Source organism: Macaca mulatta, chromosome 5 (genome assembly GCF_049350105.2).
Source record: "Macaca mulatta isolate MMU2019108-1 chromosome 5, T2T-MMU8v2.0, whole genome shotgun sequence".
Classification (NCBI taxonomy): domain Eukaryota; kingdom Metazoa; phylum Chordata; class Mammalia; order Primates; family Cercopithecidae; genus Macaca; species Macaca mulatta.
In genome coordinates this window covers 76036900-76064672 of record NC_133410.1, presented here as the reverse complement: position 1 = coordinate 76064672, position 27773 = coordinate 76036900, and the positions used below count along the sequence as shown (strand labels likewise).

Here is a 27773-nt window from a genome sequence, read left to right as displayed (position 1 = left end):
TCTGGCATTTCTCCTCCTTGAACTCTCTCCATCCTGCCACCCTGTGAAGAAGGTGCCTGCTTCTCCTTTTCTTTCTACCATGATTGTAAGTTTCCTGAGGCCTCTCCAGCAATGCAGAACTGTGAGTCAGTGAAATCTTCTTCCTTTATAAATTACCCAGTCTTAGGTATTTCTTCATAGCAGTGTGAGAACAAACTAATACAGTAAATTGGTACCAAGGTAGTCGGATGCAGCACAAAGATACCTGAAAGTTGGAAACAACTTTGGAACTGGGTAACACACAGAGACTGCAACAGTTTAGGAGGCTCAAAAAATGTGAGAAAGTTCGGAATTTCCGAGAGACTTCTTGAATGGCTTTGACCAAAATGCTAATAGTGATATAGACAATAAAGTCCAGGCTGAGGTGGTTTCAGATGGAGAAGAGGAATTTGTTGGTCACTCTTGCTTTGCTTTAGCAAAGAGACTGGTAGCATTTCATTCTTGCCCTGGAGATTTGTGGAACTTTGAACTTGAGAGAGATGACTTAGAGTATCTGGTGGAAGAAATTTTTAACCAGCAAAACATTCAAAAGGAAGCAGAGCATAAAAGTTTGGAAAATGTGCAGCCCGATGATGCAGTAGAAAAGAAAATCCTATTTTCTGGGGAGAAATTCAAGCCCGCTCCAGAAATTTGCAAAAGTAATGAGGAACTGAGTGTTAATCACCAAGACAATAGGGAAAATGTCTCCAGGGCATGTCAGAGACCTTGGGGCAGCCCCTCCTGTCTCAGGCCCAGAGGCCTAGGAGGAAAAAATGGTTTTCTGGGCCCAGGGCCTATTGGGGGAACCCACCCCCGATAGCCAACGTGGGTTTTTTTTCTATTTCCCTACGCATTGGCTGGTCTGAGAAATAAAGGGAAAGAGTACAAGAGAGAGAAATTTTAAAGCTGAGTGTCCAGGGAGACATCACATGTTGGCAGGTTCCGTGATGTCCCCTGAGCTGTAAAATCAGCAAATTTTTATTAGCAATTTTCAAAAAGGGAGGGAGTGTACGAATAGGGTGTGGGTCACAGAGATCACATGCTTCACAAGGTAATAAAATGTCACAAAGCAAATGGAGGCAGGGCAAGATCACAGGACTACAGGACGGGGTGAAATTAAAATTGCTAATGAAGTTTCAGGCACGCATTGTCATTGATAACATCTTATCGGGAGACAGGGTTTAAGAGCAGACTACTGGTCTGATCAAAATTTATTAGGCGGGAATTTCCTCATCCTAATAAGCCTGGGAGCGCTACAGGAGACTGGGGCTTATTACATCCCTTTGTCTTTGATAGTAAAAGACAGCTGCCCCTAAAGAGGCCATTTTAGAGGCCTACCCTCAGGGGTGCTTTCTCTTTCTCAGGGATGTTCCTTGCTGAGAAAAAGAATTCAGCGATATTTCTCCTATTTGCTTTTGAAAGAAGAGAAATATGGCTCTGTTCCACCCGGCTCACCGGCAGTCAGAGTTTAAGGTTATCTCCCTTGTTCCCTGAACATTGCTGTTATCCTGTTCTTTTTTCAAGGTGCCCAGATTTCATATTGTTCAAGCACACATGCTCTACAAACAGTTTGTGCAGTTAACGCAATCTTCACAGGGTCCTGAGGCAACATACATCCTCCTCAGCTTATGAAGATGATGGGATTAAGAGATTAAAGTAAAGACAAGCAGAGGAAATCACAAGGGTATTGATTGGGGAAGTGATAAGTGTCCCTGAAATCTTCACAGTTTATGTTCAGAGACTGCAGTAAAGACAGGTGTAAGAAATTATAAAAGTAATAATTTGGGGAACTAATAAATGTCCATGAAATCTTTACAATTTATGTTCTTCTGCCATGACTTCAGCCAGTCCCTCCATTTGGGGTCTCTGACTTTCTGCAACAAGGGCCCCTCTGCTCTGTGCAGCCTCAGGACATGATGCCCTGCATCCCAGCTGCTTCAGCTCTAGCTGTGGCTAAAAGGGGCCAAGATACAGCTCACACCATTGCTTCAGAGGGTGCAACTCCCAAGCCTTGGCAGCTTCCACATCGTGTTGAGCCTGTGGGTGCACAGAAGTCAACAATTGAGGTTTGGGAACCTCTGCCTAGATTTCAGAGGATGTATGGAAATGCCTGGATGTCCAGGCAGAAGTTTGCTGCAAGGGCCGAGCTCTCATGGAGAACCTCTGCTAGAGCAGTGTAGAAGGGAAATGTAGTGTAGGAGCCCCCACACAGTGTCTCCACTGGGGTAATGCTTAGTGGTGATGTGAGAAGAGGGCCACTGTCCTCTAGACTTCAGCATGGTAGATCCACTGACAACTTGCAGCATGAGCCTGCAGAAGCCACAGACATTCAACGCCAGCCTGTAAAAGCAGCCAGGAGAGGGGCTGTACCCTGCAAAGCCACAGGGGCAGAGCTGCCCAAGGTCATGGGAGCTCACCTCTTGCATCAGCGTGACCTGGATGTGAGACATGGAGTCAAAAAAGATCATTCTGGAACTTTAAGGTTTAATGACTGCCTTATTGGATTTTGGACTTGCAAGGGGCCTGTAGCCCCTTAGTTTTGGCCAATCTCTCCCATTTGGAATGGGTGTATTTACCCAATGCCTGTATCCTCCTTGTATCTAGGAAGTAACTAACTTGCTTTTGATTTTACAGGCTCATAGGCAGAAGGGACATGCTTTGTCTCAGAGATTTTGGGCTTGGACTTTTAGGTCAATGCTGGAATGAGTTAAAACTTTGGGGACTATTGGAAAGGTATGATTGTGTTTTGAAATGTGAGGACATGAGACTTGATAGGGGTTGTGGTGGAATGATATGATTTGGCTCTGTGTGCCCACCCAAAATCTCATCTTGGGTTGTAATCCCCATAATCCCCTTGTGTCAAGGGCTGGACCAGATGAAGGTAATCAAATCATGAGGGCAGTTTCCCCCATACTGTTCTCATGATAGTGAGTGAGTCTCATAAGATCTGATGGTTTTATAAACATCTGGCATTTACATTGCTTGCACTCACTCTGTCCTGCTGCCCTGTGAAGAAGGTGCCCACTTCTTCGCTTTCCTTTACAAATTATCCAGTCTTGGCCATTTCTTCGTAGCAGTGTGAGAACAGACTAATACAATGACCAGGGGAGAAAGACAAAGTAGCATGGAGTATTTGAAGGTGTGTCATTAAACATAAGCACTCATGATTCAAAGAATGTGACATGTGTTTTGTCTTCCAGAAGCTACATTTGGTGAAGGAGACAGACACATGAAAAACAGGTGATGAGTCTCATGTGATGAGGCAGGAAGGATTGGGTACTAGATGACCCCAGTAGAGATAAAATGGGAGTACAGGAGAGAAAGTATTTTTTTTTTTTATTCCTTAGAGAGCAGAATGCTAATAGATGGATCAAAGTTACAGGGGGCAGATTTTTACTCATTGTAAGAAAGGATTCTCTAATAATTTGTGATCCAGCATTAGAGGGCACACTTCTTGAAAATAACTGGGAGACTATCTTTGCTTTCCACTAATCAAAAAGATGCTGGATGCATTTATTAGAACCTGTACCAGGTGGGAGGTTGGATTCAGTGATCTCTAGCTTATCTTTAGCAACTCAAACTTTGTAAGACAATTTTTGATTGATCAAACAGCTTTCTTTCATTGGATTCATCCTATAGGAGGCCACAGGGTAGATTTCATGTTATTAAATGAAAACCATTGCCACTACCATCACAACAACAATAGAAAAATTAGAATATCTTATTGAAAACGAAAGCCATTATTTCCATGGGCATTGCTATTCCCATTAGATAGTTCCTACTGTCTATGGGCAGAATGCATGATCCCAAACCAGGGTAAGAGATACAGAAAAAGTCCAAGAAAATGTAATTCCTGAGCAAATAGTGGACTCCATGACTTCTGAAAGGGGGGATGCTGGAATGCAGCTTGCATAGAAGGTGGCTGTGATAGGATTTACTCCAAAGTGCTAAGCTAAGATTTCCTTTGAGGCTGTTGCCTTTAAGCTGCATGACTCACAGGCAAAATTCACAAAACAAAAATATGATCACTGAGGATTATGCTGCCGTTGCTGGTAACATGCTGGCAATGATCGTAATAGGACTTGCCAAGCACACATTGACCCTCTGAGTCACATTGGTTCCCATGGAGATTAACACCATCAGCAGTGGGGGCAACAGCCCAGAAGTGCGATTGGTGTTAGACAGAGAAGAGAAAAATGGCAGTATGATCCTCTAGAAATGCAGCAATTGGAATGAAAAAGGAGCATGGGCTGGCGTAGCTCAGGAGAGAAAATGACTTGTAATGGCATAGCAACCTACTTCTCTAGCTCTTCCTGCAAATGGCTGGAGAAAAAGTGTGCTTCCCGGCAGATAGGCTACAATCTACTGTTACTTATCTGGCTATTTCCAGCAAGTTCTCTTCTTATCCTAGATAGTTTATCTCTTCAAAGGAGTCTGTCCAAGTTGAACTCACCATGGGCCAAGAGGTCCTGACTCTGGGACTACACATCTGATTAACATTTTGGGGCTTAGGGGTGGGAAGGGCACAGTTTACTTAGATATATATCTTGGTTTAAATTTTCTTTCTGGATACAAATATCTTTCACTTCTTTAAAAAAAAAAAACCCCATTACTTCAATTTCACAATTTATGTAGTTATTTCATGTATTTTAATAGGGCAATTGGGTTTCTAATAATTATAATCTATTTTTCCTTTGGAAGTTGTCATGGGAGCATGTGCTGGACTGATGCCCCACCCTCTCTTGTCCTTGGCAGCCAGGTCTACTTGTACATTTTTATGCAGGCTGCAGCAGTCTTGTGTATAAGTTCATCCCTCTGTTGCTTGAATTTCCAGTCCTGTCCCATACAGAGAGGGGAAAAAGTCTGAAGACACACATATTTCCCAAATTCAATATCATGAGTAGCTGAATCATGCCCAGCTCAGATGAATCAGGGTATGTAAGGTGAGCTGTACTTTTTCTTGTCTCTTTTGTATCTGCAGTTGTGGAAAATGCCTGTTAGTTGCTGAATGATCAGATGTAAGAAGAATAACTGTTTCCTACCAAAATCAGATTAAATTGCCTCAAAAGTAACCAAGCTAAAATGACATGTCACCCCGGAAAAGAAGGAAAATAATGGCTTTCAAAGGAATGAGAAAGCACTTTTGGAGAGAATTAGAGTTAATAAGATATCTGAAGATGGAAAACATGCCATCATCCTTCCAAATGTTTGTTGTTGATGACTGTTCCATCTAGCGGGAGATGCCACTTGGCATAGAGAAAAATGCCCTGGGTTGTTCATAACCATGGTCTCACTTGTACCACTGACTGTTGGTGAGGTGTTGGGTACATGTTCCAAATTCACTGAGCCTCGGTTTACTCATCTGTGAAATAAGCACTTTTACACACACAGTCTCAGAGCACTGAACACTGTACCTGCAAGGGGGGACACTCAGTGTGAGGTAGAGAAGATGATGATGATGATGTTGAGGGTGACCACAATGATGATGGCAATGTGATGATGACACAACGAGCATCACATTAGTAAGGATTTTCTAGAGAAACAGAGCCAATAGAATGTCCGAAGATATGCAGTTGGCAAGCTGGAGACCGAAGAAGAGTCAATATTTCAGTTTGAGTCTGAAGGCAGGAAAAGACTGATGTCCCATCTCAAAGCAGTCAGGGAGAGGGAGTTTCCTCTTGTTCTTACTCAAGCAAGGGTGAGTCTCTGGGTCCTACTCAGTTTTTTGACCTATTGGACGAGGCCTGCCACATTTAGGAATGCAATCTGCTTCACTCAGCCTCTCAATTCAAACATTAATTTCATCCAGAAACCCTCTTATGGACACACTTAGAATAATGTTTGACCAAGTATCTGAGAATTTCATGTACCAGTAAGTCAACACATACAATTAACTACCACAATTATGATCATCAAGGGATCTTGCTCTTTAGTTCCAAATTTGGTGATTCTAAAAAGTGTACTTTTTTTTGTAAAGCAGTTTTCAAAAACTTGCTTTCTATAAAGGTTCTGCCTTATAGGAAGCTCAGAGTTTTGTATTCTTTTGCTTGGGGAAGCAATTTGAAAACAGAATCTTATGCTTTCGGAACACGCTTTTCAAAATCCTGTTTTCTGACCTCTGTCTTAATGACACCCAATCTCACTGTGCTACATTGTGTATATCGGAGAAGCAGCCTAGCCTAGTGCCTAAGAGCTCAAGAACATTGTTATATTCTTGCTCTGCCACATACCAGCTTGTGCAGTTTTGGGCAAGGTACTGAACCTCTCTGTTTCAGTTTCCTCACCTGTAAAATGGGATGGAAATAGTACCAATCTTATAGGATTGCTGTGAGGATGACATATGTTAACACGTGTAAAGTACATAGACTAGCACCTACCTGGCACAGGGTACACACCCATTAACTATCAGATAATATATATCCTACTGAAAAATTAAAGATTTACAGTGGTACCACATTTCAATCCTTTTCATTTATAAATTAATCTGTTGTGAAACTTACCAAAGAATAGCTTTAATTGATGGTATTTTGTAGTTGTCAGCTCAGCTTCTGGATTTGTTCTCGAGTCTTCCTTGAAAAGCGTGTGTGTGTGTGTGTGTGTGTGTGTGTGTGTGTGTGTGTGTGTAAAAAGCCTCTGCTAATGAACGTTGATGCAGTGCATCTGCCCACCAGATGGCGCAGTGCTCCTGCCATTCCGAGGCTCAGCGACCCTGAGAGAGGCAGGGAATTTTGATCAGCGTCTGAAGAATCACCTCATCTCTTCCTGCAGAAGCACAGAGCACAAGATTTCACATTATGTCAAGTACATGTCTCTAGTTCTTGCTTGTGATTTTGTAGGAACTCGTAGACTATAACATTTTTTGCAAGATATTTGTGTTATAGCAAAATGATTTATAAATTAAATAAATTAAAATGGTCATATATATGTATGTATGTATATATACACACACAGACATAAACATGTACACAGGTCTAACATAGGTTTTCTCTCTGCAGCATCTCTTGCAAAAGCCCAGCTCATAGAGAGCAGGAGCCTTCTCAGACTGTATCAAATTACCTCGGGGATGGAGAGACTTACATGGCACTAAAAGAAATCAAATGGCAGAGCTCAGCTTTCTGGTAAGAGCAGGTCCTGGCTCCTTCCTTACATGAAGACCTGTCCAACACTGCTTGCTATCTCCTCCTGTGCCATCTGAAATCTGTGCCTCAAGCCGACCAGCAGCCTTCTAAATCTCTTTATTCTAAATTTGGCGCAACCTTCTTTCATCTGTGACTTTTGGAGTCTTCTGCTGCAATACCCCATGATCCAACTTCGAGTTGGGAGCCGTTTCACTGACTTACCAGCTCTCACCATAAAGAACCTTTTTTAGCCTCCAATGAGTCTGAACAACAGACCTTCTCCACACGGAAATGGTGAATTGATTGCACTGAAAACTATTTTGAAGTCAAGCAAGGCCAGCTTATGTCACTCTCCTGCAGCAGAGAATGACTTTCACTTGCTCACTTTCACACTTGCAACTTTCCATTTTCCACAAACTGTCTCTGTGATCTGTTAGAAATATAAATTATATCATTTCACTCTTCTCCCCATAAAACTCTTCATAGATTGCACATTATTTATTCCTAGCATGTTTTGTACACTCATTTCAGAGTACTAATGGCATTTATAATACTATTACTCGTTTATGTATTTTATATCTTCTCACCTACAATGTAGGCTCTAAGAGTGGGAGCTTTGTTGCTCTTGTTCTCCATTGTATCCCTCTGAGCTAATGCAAAGTTAAATACAGGAGACATTCAATAAATAATTATGGAGCAGCGCTGTTCTTTCAGCTGCCTGTCACTTTTCATGATTTAGAGCCCCCAAAGTCCATATCCAAAGAAAATTACAAAGTGATGATAATGAAAAAAAAAGAATGATCATTTATTGAGCACATACTATACACCAGGCATTTCATGCACAATAACTCTATTTCTTGAATTTCCAAGTGTGCTATTATCATTTCAATTTTATAAATAAGAAAGTTAAGGTGAAGTAATTGACTAGAAGGTACATGGAGCTGGGATAAAACCCACATCTATTTGGTCTCAGAATTGTTACTTTTTCTATTATTCTAGGCTCTGTCTCTATCACACTCTCCTTACATTTCCCCCTGACTCTGAAGTTGTTATTAATGTTTACAACATGGGATATAGTGACATTAGATAAATGTAGCATATATCCGCATATTTTCTATCTTGACTCTAGACACAGATATATCAGAAAAAAGCTCTTTTTAAAAAATTAGTAAAGCAACTATGTCACTCTCAAAAAAATCTTTCAAACTCTACAATAGCTTGTACGCTGGTCTAGTGGCAAGCCCCTGGGGTCCAGAAGGAAGTTTTGGGCAGTGTAAAGCTTCAGATATATCCCTGACATCGCCCTCGTTTCATCTGGGTTCTGGATATAGAGAAGATTGAATGTAAAACAAATCCAAATTTATTTATTTATTTATTTGTTTATTTTTTGAGACTGAGTTTCTCTCTTATTGCCCAGACTGGAGTGCAATGGTGAAACCTTGGCTCACTACAATCTTTGCCTCCCAAGTTCAAGCGATTCTTCTGCTTCAGCCTCCCAAGTAGCTGGGATTACAGGTGCCCACCACCACGCCTGGCTAATTTTTTTTTTTTTGTATTGTTTAGTAGAGACAGGGTTTCACCTGTTGTTGAAACCTGATCTCAAGGTTGGCCAGGCTGATCTCAAACTCCTGACCTCAGGTGATCCACTTGCCTTGGCCTCCCAAAGTGCTGGGATTACAGGCATGAGCCACTGCACCCGGCCAAATTGATGTTTTTTTTTTTTTTTCTTTTTCTTTCTTTCTTTTTTTCGAGATGGAGTCTCACTGTGTTGCTCAGGCTGGAGTGCAGTGGCATGACCTCAGCTCACTGCAACCTCTGCCTCCCCAGTTCAAGCTGTTCTCTTGCCTCAGCCTCCCGAGTAGCTGGGACTACAGGCACGTGCCACCATGTCTGGCTAATTTTTGTATTTTTTTAGTACAGAAGGGGTTTCACCATGTTGGCCTGGCTGGTCTCAAACTCCTGACCTTGTGATTTGCCCACTTCAGCCTCCCGAAGTGCTGGGATTACAAGAGTGAGCCACAGCTCCTGTCCTGATGTTTTCTTAAGAAATGAGAGACACCAAGGCACAAGCATTCCTGTTTTGATGACCTGTTGGAAAGGTACAAGTGCCCCAAGTGGAGAGAGTGACTTTCCTCCTACAATCTCTACTAGTACTTCAATAATGCAAAATGCAGGGGGAGCAGCACAGTAGCTGAAGAGCAACTAGAGGCCAGGAGGAAATGCAAGGGAGACTGCCAACAGTGATGATGCCCAGCCTATGTGGCAGCATGCAATGAAAGTCTAGTGCCCAGCAAAGGTGGCAATACTGGGCAGATACAGAAGCTGCCAGCAGATCTGGCAGCTGTCTCTTCAGGATCCATGCCTAGCAGAAGGGACAGTGATATCTGGCAGATGCAAGAGGCATCTGACCAATGGGCTTTGTACATGTGCAATCTCTTGGTGTATGTTTCAGTGAGCTGATTTTCCATTTGGTCTCATGTACCTTTCTTTTATCTTTGCTGTGATTTCTTCGATTTATTTACATTTTTATATATAACTGCATTCATTCTTGCTGGTTGATTCAAATCTTTGGAAGTGGAGTGGAGTGAGTGAGTTTGGAGTGACAACCCCTCTGAGAGGCATGGAGATAGCCTTGGAGACCCAGAGGCAAAGATGGAGAGATTTTGTCAGGGCTGGGTTCTGTATTAACTGATGATGGCAGGATGCTTACTGAGGATGTAACACAATTTGCACTCACAGACTGGTTAAGCTTGTTTTAGGGCACACATAATACTTCTACCTTATCAGATAGTTGTGAGGACTGAATAAGACCACATACATGAAGTGTTTGCTCAGTGCCTGGCATACCATAGGTGATCAAAAGGGCTAATCTCCTTCCCCTTCCTTATTGTATTCTCTTGGAATTGTAGACTTCCTTAATGCATTGTACCATTGCAACATTCCTATCTAAAAGGTACTTTTAAGAAGGAGCACAATTATTTGAATAGCCCATTAAGAACACTAAAATAGAAATCCACCTGTATATTTTCTACACCAGAATAAACCGGAATAATACTAATGCAGAATCTTTGTGCCAGGCACTGTTCTGAGCTCTTTACATACATAAAGTACTTAATCCTATTAGGTGTGCACTTTTACTATCTTCGTTTTATAGATGAGGAATACATGTGCCAAAAGGTTAGGTAACTTTTCCAAGGTCACACAGTAGGCAAGTGGCAGAGCTAGAATTCACATCCAGGCAGGGACAGACATGCATAACCCCTGTGTTTACTGCAGAGGTATGTTTACGTAATAAAGCAAATATTGACTGAATGCTTTCTACAAGGAAGATACTATGTGGCATGCTGCAAACTGCATTGCTAAGCCCCAGAGGGGCATCACTCACCATAGTCTAGTTAAATGCAGTGCACAGGCTGCACAGCTGTACACAGCAACTCTAGAGTACGCCAAGATGTGACCCTTTGCCTGAAGTAGGTCACTCTGTAAAGCTTCCATTATAGAGAGCAAAACATGTAGGAGCAGAGAGGACCGAAAGATTAATTTTGAGTCTTTTATCTATTTAAAAAGCACAGAGTTATGGGATAAGTTTGTAGGTAAATAGTTTCAGACTCATAGATTTCCCTTTATGGGTGTCAGCAGGAGACATGTCTCTAAGAGTTTAGTGCCTGGAAGCATTGCTTTCTTGGGAAACAGGTATTATTTTATTTTATGGAGAATGTGTCTCCTGTAATAGATTAAATAATACTTTTTGGATGCATAGAAACTCAGAACCACATTAAGATTCCTATTTTTATAACTACGTGCAATCTCTTCGCATATGTTTCAGTGAGCTGATTTTCCATTTGGTCTCACGTACCTTTCTTTTATCTTTGCTGTGATTTCTTTGACCTATTTACATTTTTATATATAACTGCATTCATTCTTGCTGGTTGATTCAAATCCTTGAAAGTGGAGTGGAGTGAGTGAGTTTGGAGTTACATCCCCTCCGAGAGGTATCAGGTAGGCTCTTGTGTACGGAATGACCAGGTACAACAAATTGTGCACCAGTCAGTGTTTGATGTACATGTTTCCTGGCTATTTTGGAAGGAAGAATATTTTTTCTGCTCTTTGTAGGGAAAGTGTTATTGTTCTTGTGGTTGATTGATTGGTTGTATGACGACAATCCAGCTGTAAACACCATCACTTTGACACATTTAATATTACTTTTGGTCCACTGAGGGCTGGCTTGGTTTTGAAAACAAAGAGCTGAAAGGGAAAGTCTACTTTTGATAGGGCAGCCATGGAAGTTTTTTACAACAAGAAAGCAGGTGGTACTATTGGAGTAAAGATCAAGACAGCAGCATACAATTCCCCCAGGTCTAGTCTGTTCTCTTTATGTGCCATGAGATACCACATTTAACATCTGCCAGGCTTGGGACTTGGTATCTATTTCCACTGGAGAGGAAAGAAAAATACAGAAAAATGTTCCAGGAGATTTCCATTTTGCTTAGTCTTTATTACAACCTCAAAAGATAATCATTTCTAAGATTTTAGTCAATAATAGAGATGGTAAAGCTTCGGTGAGATTAAGGAAGGTGCCCAAGGTCACAGAAAAGTTGGAATTAGAAATCGGATAGGTATGACCTCAAACAGGATCAGCAAACTCCTATTAACACGCAGTATAGTACTTGCCTTATAGCAAAACAAAATCATTTTCCACAATATCTTTGCTTATTGAAGCTATGAACAAAGAGGGGAATCACAGTACTTTTCGGGAGAAAAGTAGTCCTGTAGTCCTGTCTGCTGGTGAGATTCGTGTACAAAAATACATCAAATCTCCTTGAATCCTGAACTGCTTGTCAGTCTCCAAAGGGTCTTTGAGGTGGCTTGTATATTGATTGACTGAAGTTGCACGTATGGTATGTTGTTGTCAAAAGGCAAGGTACCAACAGGCCACAGCTGCCATTAGTGCTGCCAGAGGATAGCCTACTCAGACAAGGAAAATAATCCATTGCTTGTTGCAGAGGAAAATGCCTTTGTTCTGTGCTGCCTTCTTCTGACTGGGTTAGGAAGCTATCAGTCCAGAAGATAATATAACGTGACTTTGTTTTTCTGATTTGGTGTTATTATTTCAGTCATTTAGGGCATTGTACATTTAAAAAAATCCACAGTGTTCAAAAAGTATATAGTTTTATTTTCTAAAGATGAATCACAGATACTGCTATTCCTCTGAGAAAGCAGAGGGCTTAACTGCTATCATTGACCTTGGCCTTTCAGAATCCTCTGTGGCCATTGTGGAGAAAAGAGAGCCAGCATCATCTGTTCTAGATTAGAATAGTGTCTGCAAGTCTTAGAGGGCACCTTGATGCTTTGGCAGTCTCAATTCGCCACACGGGGTGAGAAAAACCTCTGTATGTCATGGGGACAGGGACTAGATAAACAATGCAAACAGTGTGTTTACAGATATGCAAATAAGCATGCAAATTAGACTCCTGTCGGCTTCATTTAGAATGTAATTTAAAATTAATTAAAAATTAAGAGGTAAATTAGACGCTAACATTCAACACCATATGGGAAAATATACATATTTATCAGAATGGCATATATGTATACTGCACGGGTGGGAGCTAATTGTGATGTGTGCAAAACTCCTCCATTTTGATATTGCATAAAATCAATGTGGGGAAGCCCAATATGTTGCAAGAATTATTTTTGTAGTACTCTATGAATTAAAATTCACTCTAATTTAAGGATTAAATGAATATATTTTATGTATATTGAATTCTCTGCAAACTTACACTAGCAGACATAGAGTTTCACAATTGGAAAGTGAAATGATAAATCAGGTACAGTTTACCTCCATATGCTATAAAATATTTGTGAAACTCATTTTTCTCAAATGGGGTCATTGAGCACATTCACCCTGGCAGGCCTTTTGCATATTGTTAATATGCGATCTATACTTGGAAGGTAATGATTTCCCTCTCTCAGCCACTGAGGAGTTCTGGGTGATTAATGAGTTAATGGCTGCATCCACACAAGGCCAAAACAACTCATTGAAAAGTGAAAAATTCAATCACTCTTCTGACTGTTTTGTCTACAAAGCAACCAAACTACCTCTGTGATTGATTTTCTTTACACTGAATTGATTGCTATTTTTTGGCAACTTTGTTGAATTAACCAATTGTTTGATCCAACCAGAGTGCAGACCTTCTGTGAAGGTAGCAAAACATTTTCATACTAACCTTTCTCCCATCCCTGAAGATACACATTAACAAGTAATCAACATATATATGCAGTACCTGTGTAAGAAAATTAGAATTATTCCATACTTTCACTATCTTGTATAAAATATTTAATTTTATTCAGATGGACATAGTTCTTTTAAAATAATGACAAGTAATGCGAAGGATCTTTTCTCATTTGATTTCAAAATCTTCAGAGACAGGCTCTGAAATAAACCCAAATAAAGTGACCACAGAGTAGGCGTATTACAGAGACAAAGGAAAACCAGCAACAATAATGAGACAAAAATAAAACCAAACACCTGAAAAGACTGAAAGAGGTTTCAGAAAACAATGCAATGAATGAGCAAATTAGGAATTTTGAAACACATTCTGAGAGCTAGAATGGCCAGTGTTAAAATTAGGAAATAGGTGTGGGAAGTAAATAAAAGATTTAAGAAAAAATGTGTGTTCTTGGCTGATATATAGATGTACATACTGCCCTAATATAATTGAACACTCTGGACAAAAGTAGCTTCTTGTGTTCATTTACCTCTGTTAAATGTGATTGCTTTATTTTTAATAATGCTGGCACACTCTGGCTAATGTGATGAAAAATATTATTATTTAAAATGTTGGAGTGGAGAGCAGGTTAAAGCACACCTGTTAAAGAGCCAATTAAAATTTGGAAAGGAAAGAAAGCAACCTGTATTGTTAGAAGCTTTGCTTTTAATTCATCCTAATTTGATGGTACAGCAGGTGTACAAAGAGGAGAGGAAAGTTCTCACTACTGTTTGCCTCAATTGAAAACAAAGAGTCGTGTTTAAAAAGGATAGAAATTTATTGAAACAAATGGTATTAGAGTAGAAATGAGTTCTGCCATCACTTACTTCAAACCTTCTTAATTTATAGATGAGTCTTCTGAGGTTCAGAAGAGTGAGATGACACCTTCAAGGTCACGTGGCTTATTTGTGTTGGAGTCAGAGGTTTCCAGATTTCTTGACTTTTAGTCCAAGGAGCAGTCCCTGTGCACGTGTCAGAGATGAACAAGCCAGGTAAAAATTTTAAAGCTGAGAGAAAAAAGTATGAATTCATTTCAAGAATTGCATTTGAATAGAGACTGCAGTAGCCAGAGGTTCTGATACTAAGACCTAAGAAAGTTGAGGCCAGGTGGGAGTCCCCTTTTTGAGTTGCAAAATTGTGTATAAAAGGGGCTCCCAGGTTCCAGGAGAGCAGATGGTCCTGGAGAAGGTCTTCCTGGCTGGTGTGAGAAGTGACACAGAGGAATAAAGAGGGGAAGGATGAGATGAGCTTCTGAGTTTGGAAAATGCATTGATGTTGAAGATGGTCTCAAAGTTGTGTAAGCAAATTTCCATTTTTTTGAGAAAAAAGAATTATAGTAGAGGAATTTTTAAAAAGCTAGCGCTACAAGTACTATAGTGCTGAGGGTAAAGGTGAAGGCAGAGAAGAATTGAGCTCAGGTGAAGCCAGGTGATGTGGGAAACCACAGACTGGGAATGGTTATGGTTGAATTTGTGATAGACAGAAGAGGAAAGGTCAGATGTGCATTTGACTAAATGCCTTTTGACAAAGCATCCGTATAACTCTGATGCTTCTCTTAGGAAAATTGACAGCTTGTCACTAGGCATTGAAATTCCATTGTGGCATGATGCATTCATATTCAGGAGACACAACAGAGGTGTTTGCCTACCATCAGCCTGAACCAATGGCAAATAAAACAAGGCAGGCATAGTTTTATTTAAAAGGAAGAGCTGCTTTTAATTAGAGAATTGAAAGAATAATATTTTTCATCAGAGAATTTTCACAAGATCACAACATGGCTTATATATTGACAGGATAAAGAATCATTTAGTAAAGGCACAGTCAGCTGGGGAGGGGGCTAAAGATGGGTGCTGGTTTAGCGCTTCAGTTGAGCTTTCTGTTCCAAAAAAGAGTGGGAAGACGTAGGACAGAAGAGAGAAAGAAGTGAGGTGGTCAGTGTGTATTTTTCCTGTTCTGTTTTTTGCCTGAGGGTAGGGAGTAGGAAGACATATAAAATATCCTGTGAAGATAATGGGTTTTTGTTTTGAGATTCTGGGAGGGGCCAACACTAACCATCATGGGATAGGCCCACATAGTTAAGAAGGGAGAGCAGTTGGTTGGAGAAGAAGAGAATCTAGCTGGCACACTGAGGGTCTCTGGTTTCCTCTTAATGGGGATGCCTAGTCAAAAACCAACAGGTCTGATGTTGCAGCTGCGGGACACCTAAGCCCCCTTCCCCCCCCGCCCCACACTCACTGCCATCATCGTGAGAGAAGCAGGGTAAGAGGAAGGCTGTTCGAAAGAGCATTTTATTCAAGAGAGACTGGGTATTCCCTAAAGCGGCTGTTTAAATTATTGGATCAAGCTAAAGTTAAACCAGGTTAGACATTTAGTTAATTTATTTTTCTCTAACCAGCAGGTGGAAGTTCACAGAAAGACAAGATTATAGACAAAATAAAGGCAGTACATTTTCTCTGATAAAAAGTCTCTTAACATTTTCATATCCTGTTGGTTTTCCAGGAAACATAGAAATACTCTGTAAGAAATAATCTCAAAATTGATGTGATGGATTAAAGATGAAAAAACATGCCTTGGAATACCTAATGGGAACATTAGTCTATGTCTACACCTAGATCAATGTGACTGAATATAGCTTTCTTCAAAAAGCAGTTGAATTTAACAAGGCAATTATTTTATTGCTCAATAAGACTTAATATTTGGATTGATTGAGTTTCCTTTGCTTTTTATTTTGGAGTCTATGTTCATAGCCTCAATACAAGAGTGGAAATTTTCACACAGAAACAATAGTAATCTGAAAAAGAGCCAGATACAAGACATTATTTTATTTGGAAATATTCAAGGGAGTGTTTAAGCAAGGGATGTCTTGTGATAGAGACGAGTACAGTCTAACTTGACAAATGTTGACAGTGCCCCATTAAGTGTGGGCCCTTGATAGGCACTGAGAGCCAGAGGCCATGAGGGATGGAGGGGAGCACCCTGAGGAAACAGAAGTCATGGAGAATAATTCTGATTGAGGAAGTCAGGAGGCCTTCACAGAAGAGGAGACCTTTGAGCTGGGCCTTGAAGAAAGACTATGATTTACATAGGGGGAGATTTTTCACAGGAAGGGCATTTGAGCTGAAGAAATATGGACAAAGGAATATAAATGAATCAGTGCCCTTTGGGCTTATAGTCAGCCCAACAGTCTGATGTACCTGGAGTGTAGGATGGGTATAAGGTGGGGTAGGGGAGGGGTGGTCAGGAAATAAAATTAGAAAGAATGGTTGGGGCTGAGGAATAGAGGGACTCAAATGGCTTGTCATTTAAAAACAACTCTTTGGCTGGGCGTGGTGTCTCATGCCTGTAATACCAGCACTTTGGGAGGCTGAGGAGGGTGGATCAGGAGGTCAGGGGTTTGAGACCAGGCTGACCAACATGATGAAACCTCATCTCTACTAAAAATACAAAAATTAGCCGGACGTGATGGCATGCACCTGTAATCCCAGCTACTCAGGAGGCTGAGGCAAGACAATCACTTGAATCCGGGCGGCGGATGTTGCAGTGAGCTGAGATCATGCCATTGCACTCCAGCCTCGGTAACAGAGCAAGACTCCGTCTCAGAAAACAAAACAAAACAAAATAAAAAACTCTTTGTCCGGGGGGATTTAGAAAGAAGGCCAGCACAACCCACTTCATCTGACACTGCCTGGACTTGGGAGATGCTGGTATCTCTGTGACTGGGGCCAAATGCAAAGATTCAGAGCCTGTGATTCTTGTTCTGGGGCCTGCAGTGTAGAATAAGTAGCCCCAGGTTTGTGTTGCTTGTGTGACTGTTTTGATGGGATCCATTGCCTTGGACTGACTGGATCTCCTATGCGTTATCAAATTTGCCCAGGAGACACCTGTGAGTTGCCACTCAGGGACCATGGACAGCAGCCACTGGCTGGCGGATCAAAGGAAACAAAGGCAGACTCAGTAAAGAGAAATGCAGTCACCAACACGCCCTCCAATGCCCATATTGGATAGAGGTGGCAAAACCTCAAAATAACCATAAACCCTGTTTTATGCATGAGGTTCACAAAAAGCAACAAACTCTTGCGGGTATATTGCAAAATCTCTCTGAGGGCGGGTGTGTTTAATTTGTTATTTGAGTGTAGCACCTGTGTTGGTTCATTCTTACACAAATTCCTGAGGTAATTAGTTTCACAGAATATTGCCAGGTTGGCACATCTCCCCTGCTCCCATCACTTTTGGGAATATTGGAACTAGAAGACAGGTATTCTTATCGCAGAGTTATATTAATAAATTTAATTAACATAAAACAACATTAATTCAGCGGCTGGTACCTGAGGCTGGAGAGCTCCCCCTTCTTCCACACCACCAAATTGCTGATCTTGTGAGGGTCTGCCAGCTAGCAGTTTTTTTAAAGTCAGAGTTATTGAGGTATAATTTACATCTAATAAAATTTCCTTGTTTAGGAGTACAGTTCCAAGAATGTTGACAAATATATAGAGTTGTGTGATCACCACAGTAAGGACAAAGACTATTTTCATTATCCAAAAAGCCCCTCATGCTCTTTTACAGTCAATCCCCTCCACTCCCGTCAGCTCCTGGAAGCCACTGATTCCTGTCAGCATAGTTTTGCCTTTTCCTTAATGTCATATGAATGAAAGCATGCCATATGCAGTCTTTTGATTGTGGTTTCTTCCACTAGGCATAATCTGCTTTTTGGATTCATTCATGTTGTGGAATGGATCATTTTGTTTCTTTTTATTGTTAAGTAGTTTCCCATTGTACAGCATAATGTGCTTGGGTTTGTTTATTCACTTGCCATTTGACAAACTTTTGGCTTGTTTCCAGTATCTGGTGATTAGGATTAAAGTTGCTCTAAAAATTCACCTACAGGCTTTTATGTGTACATATGTGTCAAATTCTCTTGATGACCTAGAAGTCAGTCATATGAAAAAGGGTATGCTTAATTTAATAAGAACTTTCCAGTTCTTTCTGAAAGCGGCTGCACCACTTTGTACTTGTACTAGCAATGTATAAGAGTTCCACTTGTTCCTCATTTTCACCATTGCTTTTTATTTTCAACATTTTTTGTTTGAGACAGAGTCTTGCTCTGTCACCCATGCTGGACTGCTGTGGGCCATTTCAGCTCACTGCAAGCTCCGCCTCCCAGGTTCACACCATTCTTCTGCCTCAGCCTCCTGAGTAGCTGGGACTACAAGCACCCACCACCACGCCTGGCTAATTTTTTGTATTTTTAGTAGAGATGGGGTTTCACTGTGTTAGCCAGGATGGTCTCGATCTTCTGACCTCGTGATCAGACTCCCAAAGTGCTAGGATTATAGGCGTGAGCCACCGTGCCTGGCCTCAACATTTTTTATGTTATCCATGCTAACAGGTGTATAGTGGAATCTCATTGTGGATTTAATTTGTATTTCCCTAATGAGAAATGATGTTGGGCATATTTTCATGTGCTTATTTGGCATTCACATTTTTTCTATGGTGAGACATCTGTGGCACTGGTGAAAAAATAGGCATGTAGATTAATGGAACAGAAGAGAGTCCAGAAATAGTCTACTCATACATGGACAATTGATTTCCTACAAGGTACCATAGTAATTCAATAAAGAAAGGATAGTTTTCTCAACAAGTGTTGTGGAGAGCATTGGACATTGGTCTAAAAGAATGAACCCAGACCTATACCTAACACCATATACAACAAATTAACCCAAAATGTTTTATAGACCAAAAGGTAAAACCTAAAACTGTAAAAATTTGAGAAGAAAACCCAAGAGAACATGTTTGTAATGGTGGGTTAAACAAAGCATTCGTAGATAGGACGTAAGCAGCATGGACCCTAAACAAGAAAAATTGGTGAATTAGACTTCCACAAACTTAGGAACTCTGACCCTTTGAAAGACACTGTCAAGAAAATGAAAAGACAAACCAGACTGGGAAAATATATTTGTGAAATACATATCTTACCAGGACTTACATGTAGAATACATATAGCACTCTCAAAAGTCAATAAGAGGATGGGAGTGGTGACTCACACCTGTAATCCCAGCACTTTGGGAGGCCGAGGTGGGCGGATCATGAGGTTAAGAGATCGAGACCAATCTGGGTAACACAGTAAAACCCTGTCTATACTAAAAATACAAAAAATTAGCCAGGCGTGGTGGCGGGCACCCGTAGTCCCAGCTACTTGGGAGGCTGAGACAGGAGAATCACTTGAACCCAGGAGGCGGAGGTTGCAGTGAGCTGAGATTGTACCACTGCACTCGTCTGGGGATAGAGCGAGACTCCATCTTAAAAAAAAAAAAAAAAAAAGGAAAAAACAACCGGGTAAAAAATGGTCAATAGATTTGAACAGATCCTTCACCAACTAGCTTTTGAGGTTGAATGTGTGACTTTTTTTTCAAGCTTCCTGAGCATTGGTGCTGATGATCTTGAGCTGGATGTGTTCATTCTTACCTACTCTCTGCTCTTGCAGACCCTGTGCGTTGTCGCTGTCCACCTCTGCGTGCTGGCCCCGCCTCCTGTGTGTCCCCAGCAAAGCACCTCTGTGCCTCCAAACACCAATTTTCCTGGACTACGTAACACCTCATCTTCACACAAACCACCCTCTTTCTCTCTCCTTCCTCCTTCTACCTTTTTTTTCCCTAACAGAAAGAGCATCAGTTTCGGTTCTGACAGCTTTGTCCTACTACATAGGAAAATCTTTTTTATACTGTGAAATTTTTAGTATAGTCAGGGAAATGTGGGGTCCAGCTTCAGTGTGGGGTGAGTTGAGTGTCATGTACTCTGTAAGAGAGTAAACCTCTTCTAAAGTGTTCCCTTATTTGGTTAGATCCAGAACCGACGGGGCTAGAACAGCAACTCTAACACCCAATGTTTCTGATTACTATACTTTCGGGGTTTATTTTTCTGTTGTGTCTCCAAGAGAAGAGTAAAGAGAAGAACTGAGAAAGAGTTGTGAGAGGCTTCACGCTGACACTCTGAGTGGCACAATGCTCAGCTTGTGGTTCACAGTGGGCTCCATCTTGGTGAAGGCACCTCCAGAACTGGGTGGGACCGTTCTTGTGGTCCTCCTGCAGCCGGCCGGTGCAGGGAAGCAAGAGAGGTCTGCTGGGCCCCAGGAGCAAGCTGCTGTCGAATATTTCCTGCTGCCATCTGCCTTTCTAAGGGCAGGAGAATGTTGGTTTTACACAGCTGGCAGATCTGACTCATAAAAATCACTTGACCTGGTATCTTAATTGCCCAGAATCCAGGTTGCTGCCTCAATTTTTTTTTTTTTCCTAAGATGGGATTTTGCTCTTGTTGCCCAGGCTGGAATGCAATGGCCAATGTCATCCCACTGCAACCTCTGCCTCCCAGGTTCAAGTGATTCTCCTGCTTTAGCCTCTTGAGTAGCTGGGATTACAGGTGCCCACCACCACACCTGGCTAATACTTGTACTTTTAGTAGAGACAGGGTTTAGCCATGTTGGCCAGGTTGGTCTTAAACTCCTGACCTCAGGTGATCAACCCGCCTCAGCTCCCAGAGTGCTGGGATTACAGGCGTGAGCCACTGTGCCCAGCCGCTGCCTCAATTTTTTTGTAAAGCAGAACTAGTCTGGAGCTGTAATTCTCCTTCCTGGCAACTCCTCAGAGCAAAAGCCAAGAAAACAGCCTTAGGGTCGACTGAACCGTATTATGGGCTGGCAGATTAAAATAAGAAAACTTGGCTTTTTAAAAATAAGTATTTCACACACATTAGAGATGAGTGTGAGGGAGAGAAGGGCGTTGTGTGGGGCCCAGGTAAGGAAACAGACTTCAAAAGGACAACTTCTAAATCATCCTTCTGTAGCTCATGAGCTTATCCATTGATAGTGGCTTATTGCAGTTATGGATTTTCCTCCTCCCCAATTAGAAATGCCCCAAAGATTCTGCTGGCTTGTCACTGACTGCAGCTCATTGTAAGGGCTCTTTGTTCTACGTTTAATTGTGATTGCTTTTAGCACTGAATTTCAGATGGAGTCTGTGTGTGTGTCTGTGTGTGTGTGTGTGTAAAAAGCTTTCATCTGAGAGCTTTATTTCTAGGGAACTTTGTGATTAAGCCCTGAGCTGTAAGATTTTAAACCCTTTTAGTAGAGGATCTTTCTTAAAAAATAAAAGCTTGTCTTCTGCTAACAATCACATTTCTGTTATCTGTTGAGTAAGAAAATGCAAAAAGATTCCATGACTTCAGTATGTCAAATTAAAGAGAATCACACCAGCAATTAGAAGTGTGAGGCAGGACTGTAGACCCTTTCACCCTAACTCCAAGGACCCTCAAATGGGGTGAGCCCGCAGGTTGTAGAAAACGGATGGGCTGGCGTGACATTCTTATTTTATTTTATTCTTTTCTTTGCTCCATTTATTTCTTTTGGAGCACTTATACTGCTGGCTGAGAGTACAAAATGAAGGTCATGGATCATAGCATGTCGTGGCTGGAAGGAATCTCAGGCATCCTTTAGCCAAGGCACCTCATTTTACGGATGAAGAAATTGAGTCCAACAGCGGGCAAGTACCTTGCCCAATTTCAGGCAGCAAATCTTGTGATGGAGCCAGGAGTGTTCTTACGCCTCTCAACTGCCACTTTTTTATTTTTTCTTCTTTAGCTGTGTGGAGAATGGCTGCTTGTCTCCCTCGTCTGAAAATGCACTGGATTCAGCTAACAGTTTGTAACAGTCTAATGCACCTATTCACAGATTCTTGTAGTGTTAGAAATCTTGTTTCTCAAGTTCAGTTTATTTAAAGTCATATTTCAAAGGCTTTGTTAATGTGAGGGGGCAGCTTAAACAAGACTCTCTCCTGATTCGTTGCTTCTTTCCTAATGTACTGGTGCCTGGAAGAATATTGCTCAAGGACAAGACCTTAGGCAGCGTCCACCTGAAAGCAGATGTGGCTTTTCATTCCTGATCTTTCATCCAAGGTCTGCCTCCAGAGTGCAACTTGCTGCCTTCCGAAGCAGCAGTTGTCATTCCCAGAGCACCCTGACGAGGGCAGCCTTTACTTTCTTGTGTTTTATTGTTGCTGGCAAAAGCTCTGGTCTTTACCTGGAATGGAATGGGCTTGTTTGTCACCTAAGTGCAAATGTCATTTTAGCACTTCGCTGGTCACAACACCCTTTCTGGCCTTTATAGAAAATGACATATTCCTGTGTTCTTTGTCTCCAACACATGCTTCAGAAAGGCCTGGTCAGTTATTATGCTTTAAAAGGTTGGAGAGAAAATGCAGAGACCTGTAGGCCAAATACCAGGGAGCACAGAGAACACAAATAGGCTGTGGTGTCACCTAGGTCTCCTGGAAAGTAGAGAAAAGAAAAGATTGGCTCTGTGTCCTGTTGCTATTAGCAAGCTTTCCACTGTCATTTTTCTTTCTGGGGTCAGAAGGATATGAAAACAAGATGGGGCACTCCCACAGCCACTGGCTTCCTTGCTTTCATCGCTCTCACTTCCCTTTCCCTGCTGCCCCCAGTCTCTCCTCCCCCTGCCCTCTTGTCAACCTGGGTTGTGTGGCCCTAGCACTTAGGTCTCTTTATCAGTCCCTTGAGCTGTTCTTGGCATGGGTGCAGCAGCAGAGAGGTGCTGCTGAAAGCGCGCCGAAATTACTAGCAACAGCAGGTGCCAGGGAGGCATCGATCCGGCAGCATGTGACAACTTAGGAACGGAAGGTTAGAGCAATTTTATGGCCTATTACAACGTTGCCTTCTCACAAGGCAAAACCTATGACAAGCGGCTCCATCCTACTTGGGTCTCTGAGACACTGAAACTTGCTTTTAATTACAATAATTACTGCTCCCAGCCAGGCCTGGCCCACGGTGGCCAGAAATACAGGAACATTCTTCATTAGTTGGTTTTCCCTCTTGGCATTTCCCCTTATTCTCATCCTACAAGACTTCCATCCAACATCATACTTGGATAATACTGTTACTAAATAAACACCGACACAGCACATCGCAAGCCAAGCATGCCCTACGTGCTGTACTCATGTTACTTTATTCAATTCTCACCTCTCAACACTCCTTTGAGGGAGGTAATATTATAAGCCTTGTTTTTTAAGATCAAGAAACTGAGACACAGAGAGGTTAAACACTTTGCTCCTGGTCATGTAACTAGTGATTGGCAGAGCTGGACTGAGCTTGGAACCCAGGAAGTTTGGCTCTCCTGCCTGTCTCTAAGCACCATGTTCTGTTATCCCCATAGTCAGCCGCAAACTCCCTTTCTATGAGCAGAGAGGAAAGTTTACCTTTAAGAAAGTATAAGAATGTTGTGCTGCCTTAGTTTCTCCAAGATGTTCTGTCTTGAGAGGGAAAATGGATTTAATGCAACAGATGGCAGTAAGCATTGGCATTATTAGCCTCCCCTTCCAGCAGGACCACCCCGATTTGCTAGCTGTGTGCCATTGACTTGTGTGCCGTCAGTCACCATGCACATTGTGTTATTGGTTCCTCATCAGAAACAAAACTGCCCATCCTCATCTGCCTGTGGGGACTACTGAAATGCTTCCAAGAACAAAGACCTTACCTTCAAATCAATTTATTAAACAAATACTGATGGTGTGTCTACTACATGCCAGCACTAGACTTGGTTCTGGGGATATGGATATTCATAAGGCATGGTTTTGCCATCTGGCACCACATAGTTTGGAGCAGGAGACAGATAAGTAAGGAGTGAGGAGTAAGATGACCAGGAGTTTGTCTCTTTGCACCCCAAGGCCGGGTTCAAGGAGATGGATGCAAAGTTCTCGCAAGTTGGATGTGACCCAGAATCTTAGTAAACAGAACTGTAAGTTGTGGACTAGAGAAATTACCATATATGCCAAGGAAACTGTCCTGAGATGTACTAAACTATACTTCATTATAAACTCCCAACAGCAAGGAGAGGAAGTTATGACCCATATATGAACTGGCTGGACAAAGCTTTAATTTCAAAAGCATTTTCCACTGCTCCTTTATCCACTGGCAAACATTTCCATGGAACATGTCTGCTATGCTTAAGTTTCATCAGGTTAACCTTGTAAATACAAATCTGTCCCTTGGTTTGGAATCCTGACATTTTGAGGAATATGCCTCTTATTTTCCCATCATAGCTCACATATGCCACCAAGAAAGAAGAGAAGAAAGAAGATGACATTGGATGTAAACATGGAGGTGAAAGTTATGATGATGGAAGAGAAGCAGAAGCCATGAGAGCTAAAATTCCAGAAAAGAGGAGCAGAGCAGGCAGGGCTGGCTGAGACTGTGACGGGAAACACTCCAGGGTGCCGTGTCTGCCCTTGCTGCTGCCTAAATACATATTGTTCTACCGTTTACACTGAAGCCTATCAGGAATGAGCTATTATTATGTCCACTTCATAGATGAGCAAACTGAAGCACACAGTGGATGACTTTTCTTACGGAACATAATAAGCAAGTGGTGGAACTAGGATTCAAACCTGGAAATCTGTTTTCAGATCCTGGGCTAATAGCCACCCAGCACCACATTGCCTCTGCAAGTAAAGATGAGCTTTACAAGCTACATATTATGACAGTGACAGCAGTGAGATAAGCACAGGTAAACACGAGGATGCTTGGCTGAAAATCAACTGAAATCATGAAATGGTTATGCTCTGTAGGGCTGGCTTCGTTTTTCTATCTGGGCAGTGGCTGTGATTTAGCCTGCCCTTGGAAGGTTCAGCTTCAAATTCAACTGAGTGCCACAGATGGCCAACTGTTTGGGTGGCAGGCAGGAGGCTTGGATCCTGGTGAATGGGACTTGGCTGTGACCAGGTCCACTGGCCATGAGCATGTCAGCCGAGGATTACTCCCTCTTTTCAGGCCAGAGGAGTCCACTGACAAAAAGTCCTCATGCACAAATCCTGCCAGGGCTCTCTGTCCAGGCAGGAAATGGAATTCAGTCCAGAGTTTCACGGTGCTGACTGAGGAGGGAGGGCTCTCGGGGAACCACAGGCTGATCAACACAGGAGAGGGAGGGGATATTTTCTTTGTAAGTGATTCAGTGAAGCTTGTCCTGACTTCTACTCCATTCCACACTCCCCAGAGCATCTTTCCTCTATGGTATAATAAGGCGCTACAGTCATTTAGATGTCTTCCCCCTCCAACTGCCTGTGATTCTAAAGTAGCAGACTGTACTTTCTTCACCTTAACATTTCTGGAGCCTGGGATGGTGTCTATCTAATCGCAGGGATTCGAAAGTACCAATTACATGAGTGGACAATTAAGGGATACATTTCTCTGTTAGTCCAAGAAGTGACATGTACAGCAAAACACCACTGTGTATTATGCAGATGAACTTTGTATTTTTTAGCAAACATTCTGCCTGGGTTCTTAGAGAGGAGAGAAGTAGGTGTGAGAAGAAGTGTAGACTGTTATACATGCAGCATGCATCCTACACGTGCACGTGCGCGCACACACACAGACACACACAATTGTATTCATAATGTTTATTCCTATGCTGTTTTGGAATCTGGGAGGGAGAATGTCACATCAGGTGATTGTGCTTTTGAATGTTCTCCAATTCAAGAAGGCTGCCATGCTTACAGTTTGCATAATACCTTGTTCATTAAGACCCATAAATTAGCACTGTTTTAATTGATTCCCTAGAGGCAGTAAATAAAATGACACAAACTGACATCAAAGGGGGAGAAATAACACTAAGTAAGTGTCTGTCTTCTTGCCCTTAATGCCTGCTTTCTCCCTCCCTACATTGTGTGAGGTCTGACAATGCTCGACTTCATGCACTCCTTGGCCTGGCCTTCATTCGTTGAAGAAAGGACCAATACCCCGAACAGTTTCTAGGGCTCAGAGGGAGCCTCACCTCCTGTGTTTGGTCTCATGAGTTGCCAGGGCAGGCTGGGCATGCAAAAGGAGTAGGTATAATCAGATCGCAAACTAGGGGTGGCAATTTTGTTAATTATGGAAACACCTCTAATTGTGAAGTCAAAGTCTCTATCCCTTATTAAAGCAATTTCAGCCATTATGTGCAGGTGTTATTAGAGTCACCCTAGCTCACTGGTCTCTGGCCATAAACCAGGATGCTTTGGGAATGACAAGGAAGCTCATGTTTACTGAGGCCTGACTGGGCACAATCATGCTCTAGGGGCTTACACATGCAATCTTGCTCTATAATCCTGATAAATTGATATTGATTCCTCTATTTCTCCAGAGGAAAACACAGAGATTCGGAGAAGTTAGTTATCTTACTCTAGGTCACAGAGTTTGCAAGTAAATGGAGTTATCTTTAAACCCCTGTATTTGTAGCTGCAATGTGCGTGTTCTTTCTAAAAAATTATGTTGTCATAATAACTTTTGTGATTTGACCACAGGAGAGTCAAAAGGGCTAGAGCTGCTCCTTAAATAGTTCCCCCTGTCTGCCTACTGATGCATGACTTTCACAAAAAAATTGATGATATGCATGAATAATTCAATGTTTATGTAAATCTGTGTTACCTCTCAGCAATATTTGCATTCAAAGGAAGCCCTAATTGTGGAATAAAAATATTTGCCCCATATTTTAATGTTTTGTTTGCTGTTCTATCCCCAATGCCTAGAACTGTGCCTGTTGCATGGTAGAGGTTCAATACATCTTTACTGAATAAAGTAAAGCATTGTAAGTCATTATGGACATTTTGGAAAATAATTTTGGTAATAGAGGAATGTAGAATTTGGGTGTCTTGTTTCCTGGAATGCTTGAAATAATGTGCCTTAGGCTCAGTCTACTCATAGATAAAACTGAATTTGTGTCTTTAAGCAGTGCTGAGAGGAACTTCAGCAGCAAGCCCAAGACATAGACAGAAATATGCAAAAATTGAAGTAATTAAACATAAAAGAAAGAGTAACAGGAGGGAAATATGTAAGAGAGAAAATGGGAAAAGGATGCAGAACTGTGAAGAGCAAGATTATGTCACAGTGTTTCCAGAGTCTGTCCATACTCTGCAAAGTTTATCATACTCTGCAAAATATCAGTCTTCTTTTGGGGCAGTGGAGGACCCTGAAGGGTTAATGGGATGAGGTAAGGAGGCTGTAGGGCTTCCAGGATGCTATACTTTTCAGGCAGTTGCTGCGTATGACCAGTAGAGGCCAAGAAGTCTCATTCTCACAGGTGCCTTCCTCACCAGCTTCCTGGGGCAGCAACGGAGAGGGCTGTACCAGTGCTGGAATGGGTAAGAGATCTGAGAGAAGGGGATACTACTGATGATTTTGGAAGGCAATAGAGATTGATGGGAATTTGCAGTTAAATTATTGTAGTTCTTAAAGGTGAGTTGGACAGAGTGTAGGCAAAAATATTTCATGGTTTAGATCCAGTAGACTGTGAGTCCAATGAGGGCTGATTCTGATGGCAATTTTTATTTTTTTAAGT

The 27773-nt window shown here is 41.8% G+C and overlaps 1 long non-coding RNA gene across 1 annotated transcript in view; it reads left to right on the top strand.

Annotated features, from left to right (window-relative positions):
- Positions 1–5569: 5569 nt before the first annotated feature.
- LOC144340914 (uncharacterized) overlaps positions 5570–27773 on the top strand; it is a 38760-nt gene continuing 16556 nt past the window's right edge. The window contains exons 1-4 of the long non-coding RNA XR_013417460.1: positions 5570–5716; positions 6690–6819; positions 7014–7136; positions 14252–14394. This is a non-coding gene — a long non-coding RNA (uncharacterized LOC144340914). The remainder of the gene's footprint in view (positions 5717–6689; positions 6820–7013; positions 7137–14251; positions 14395–27773) is intronic.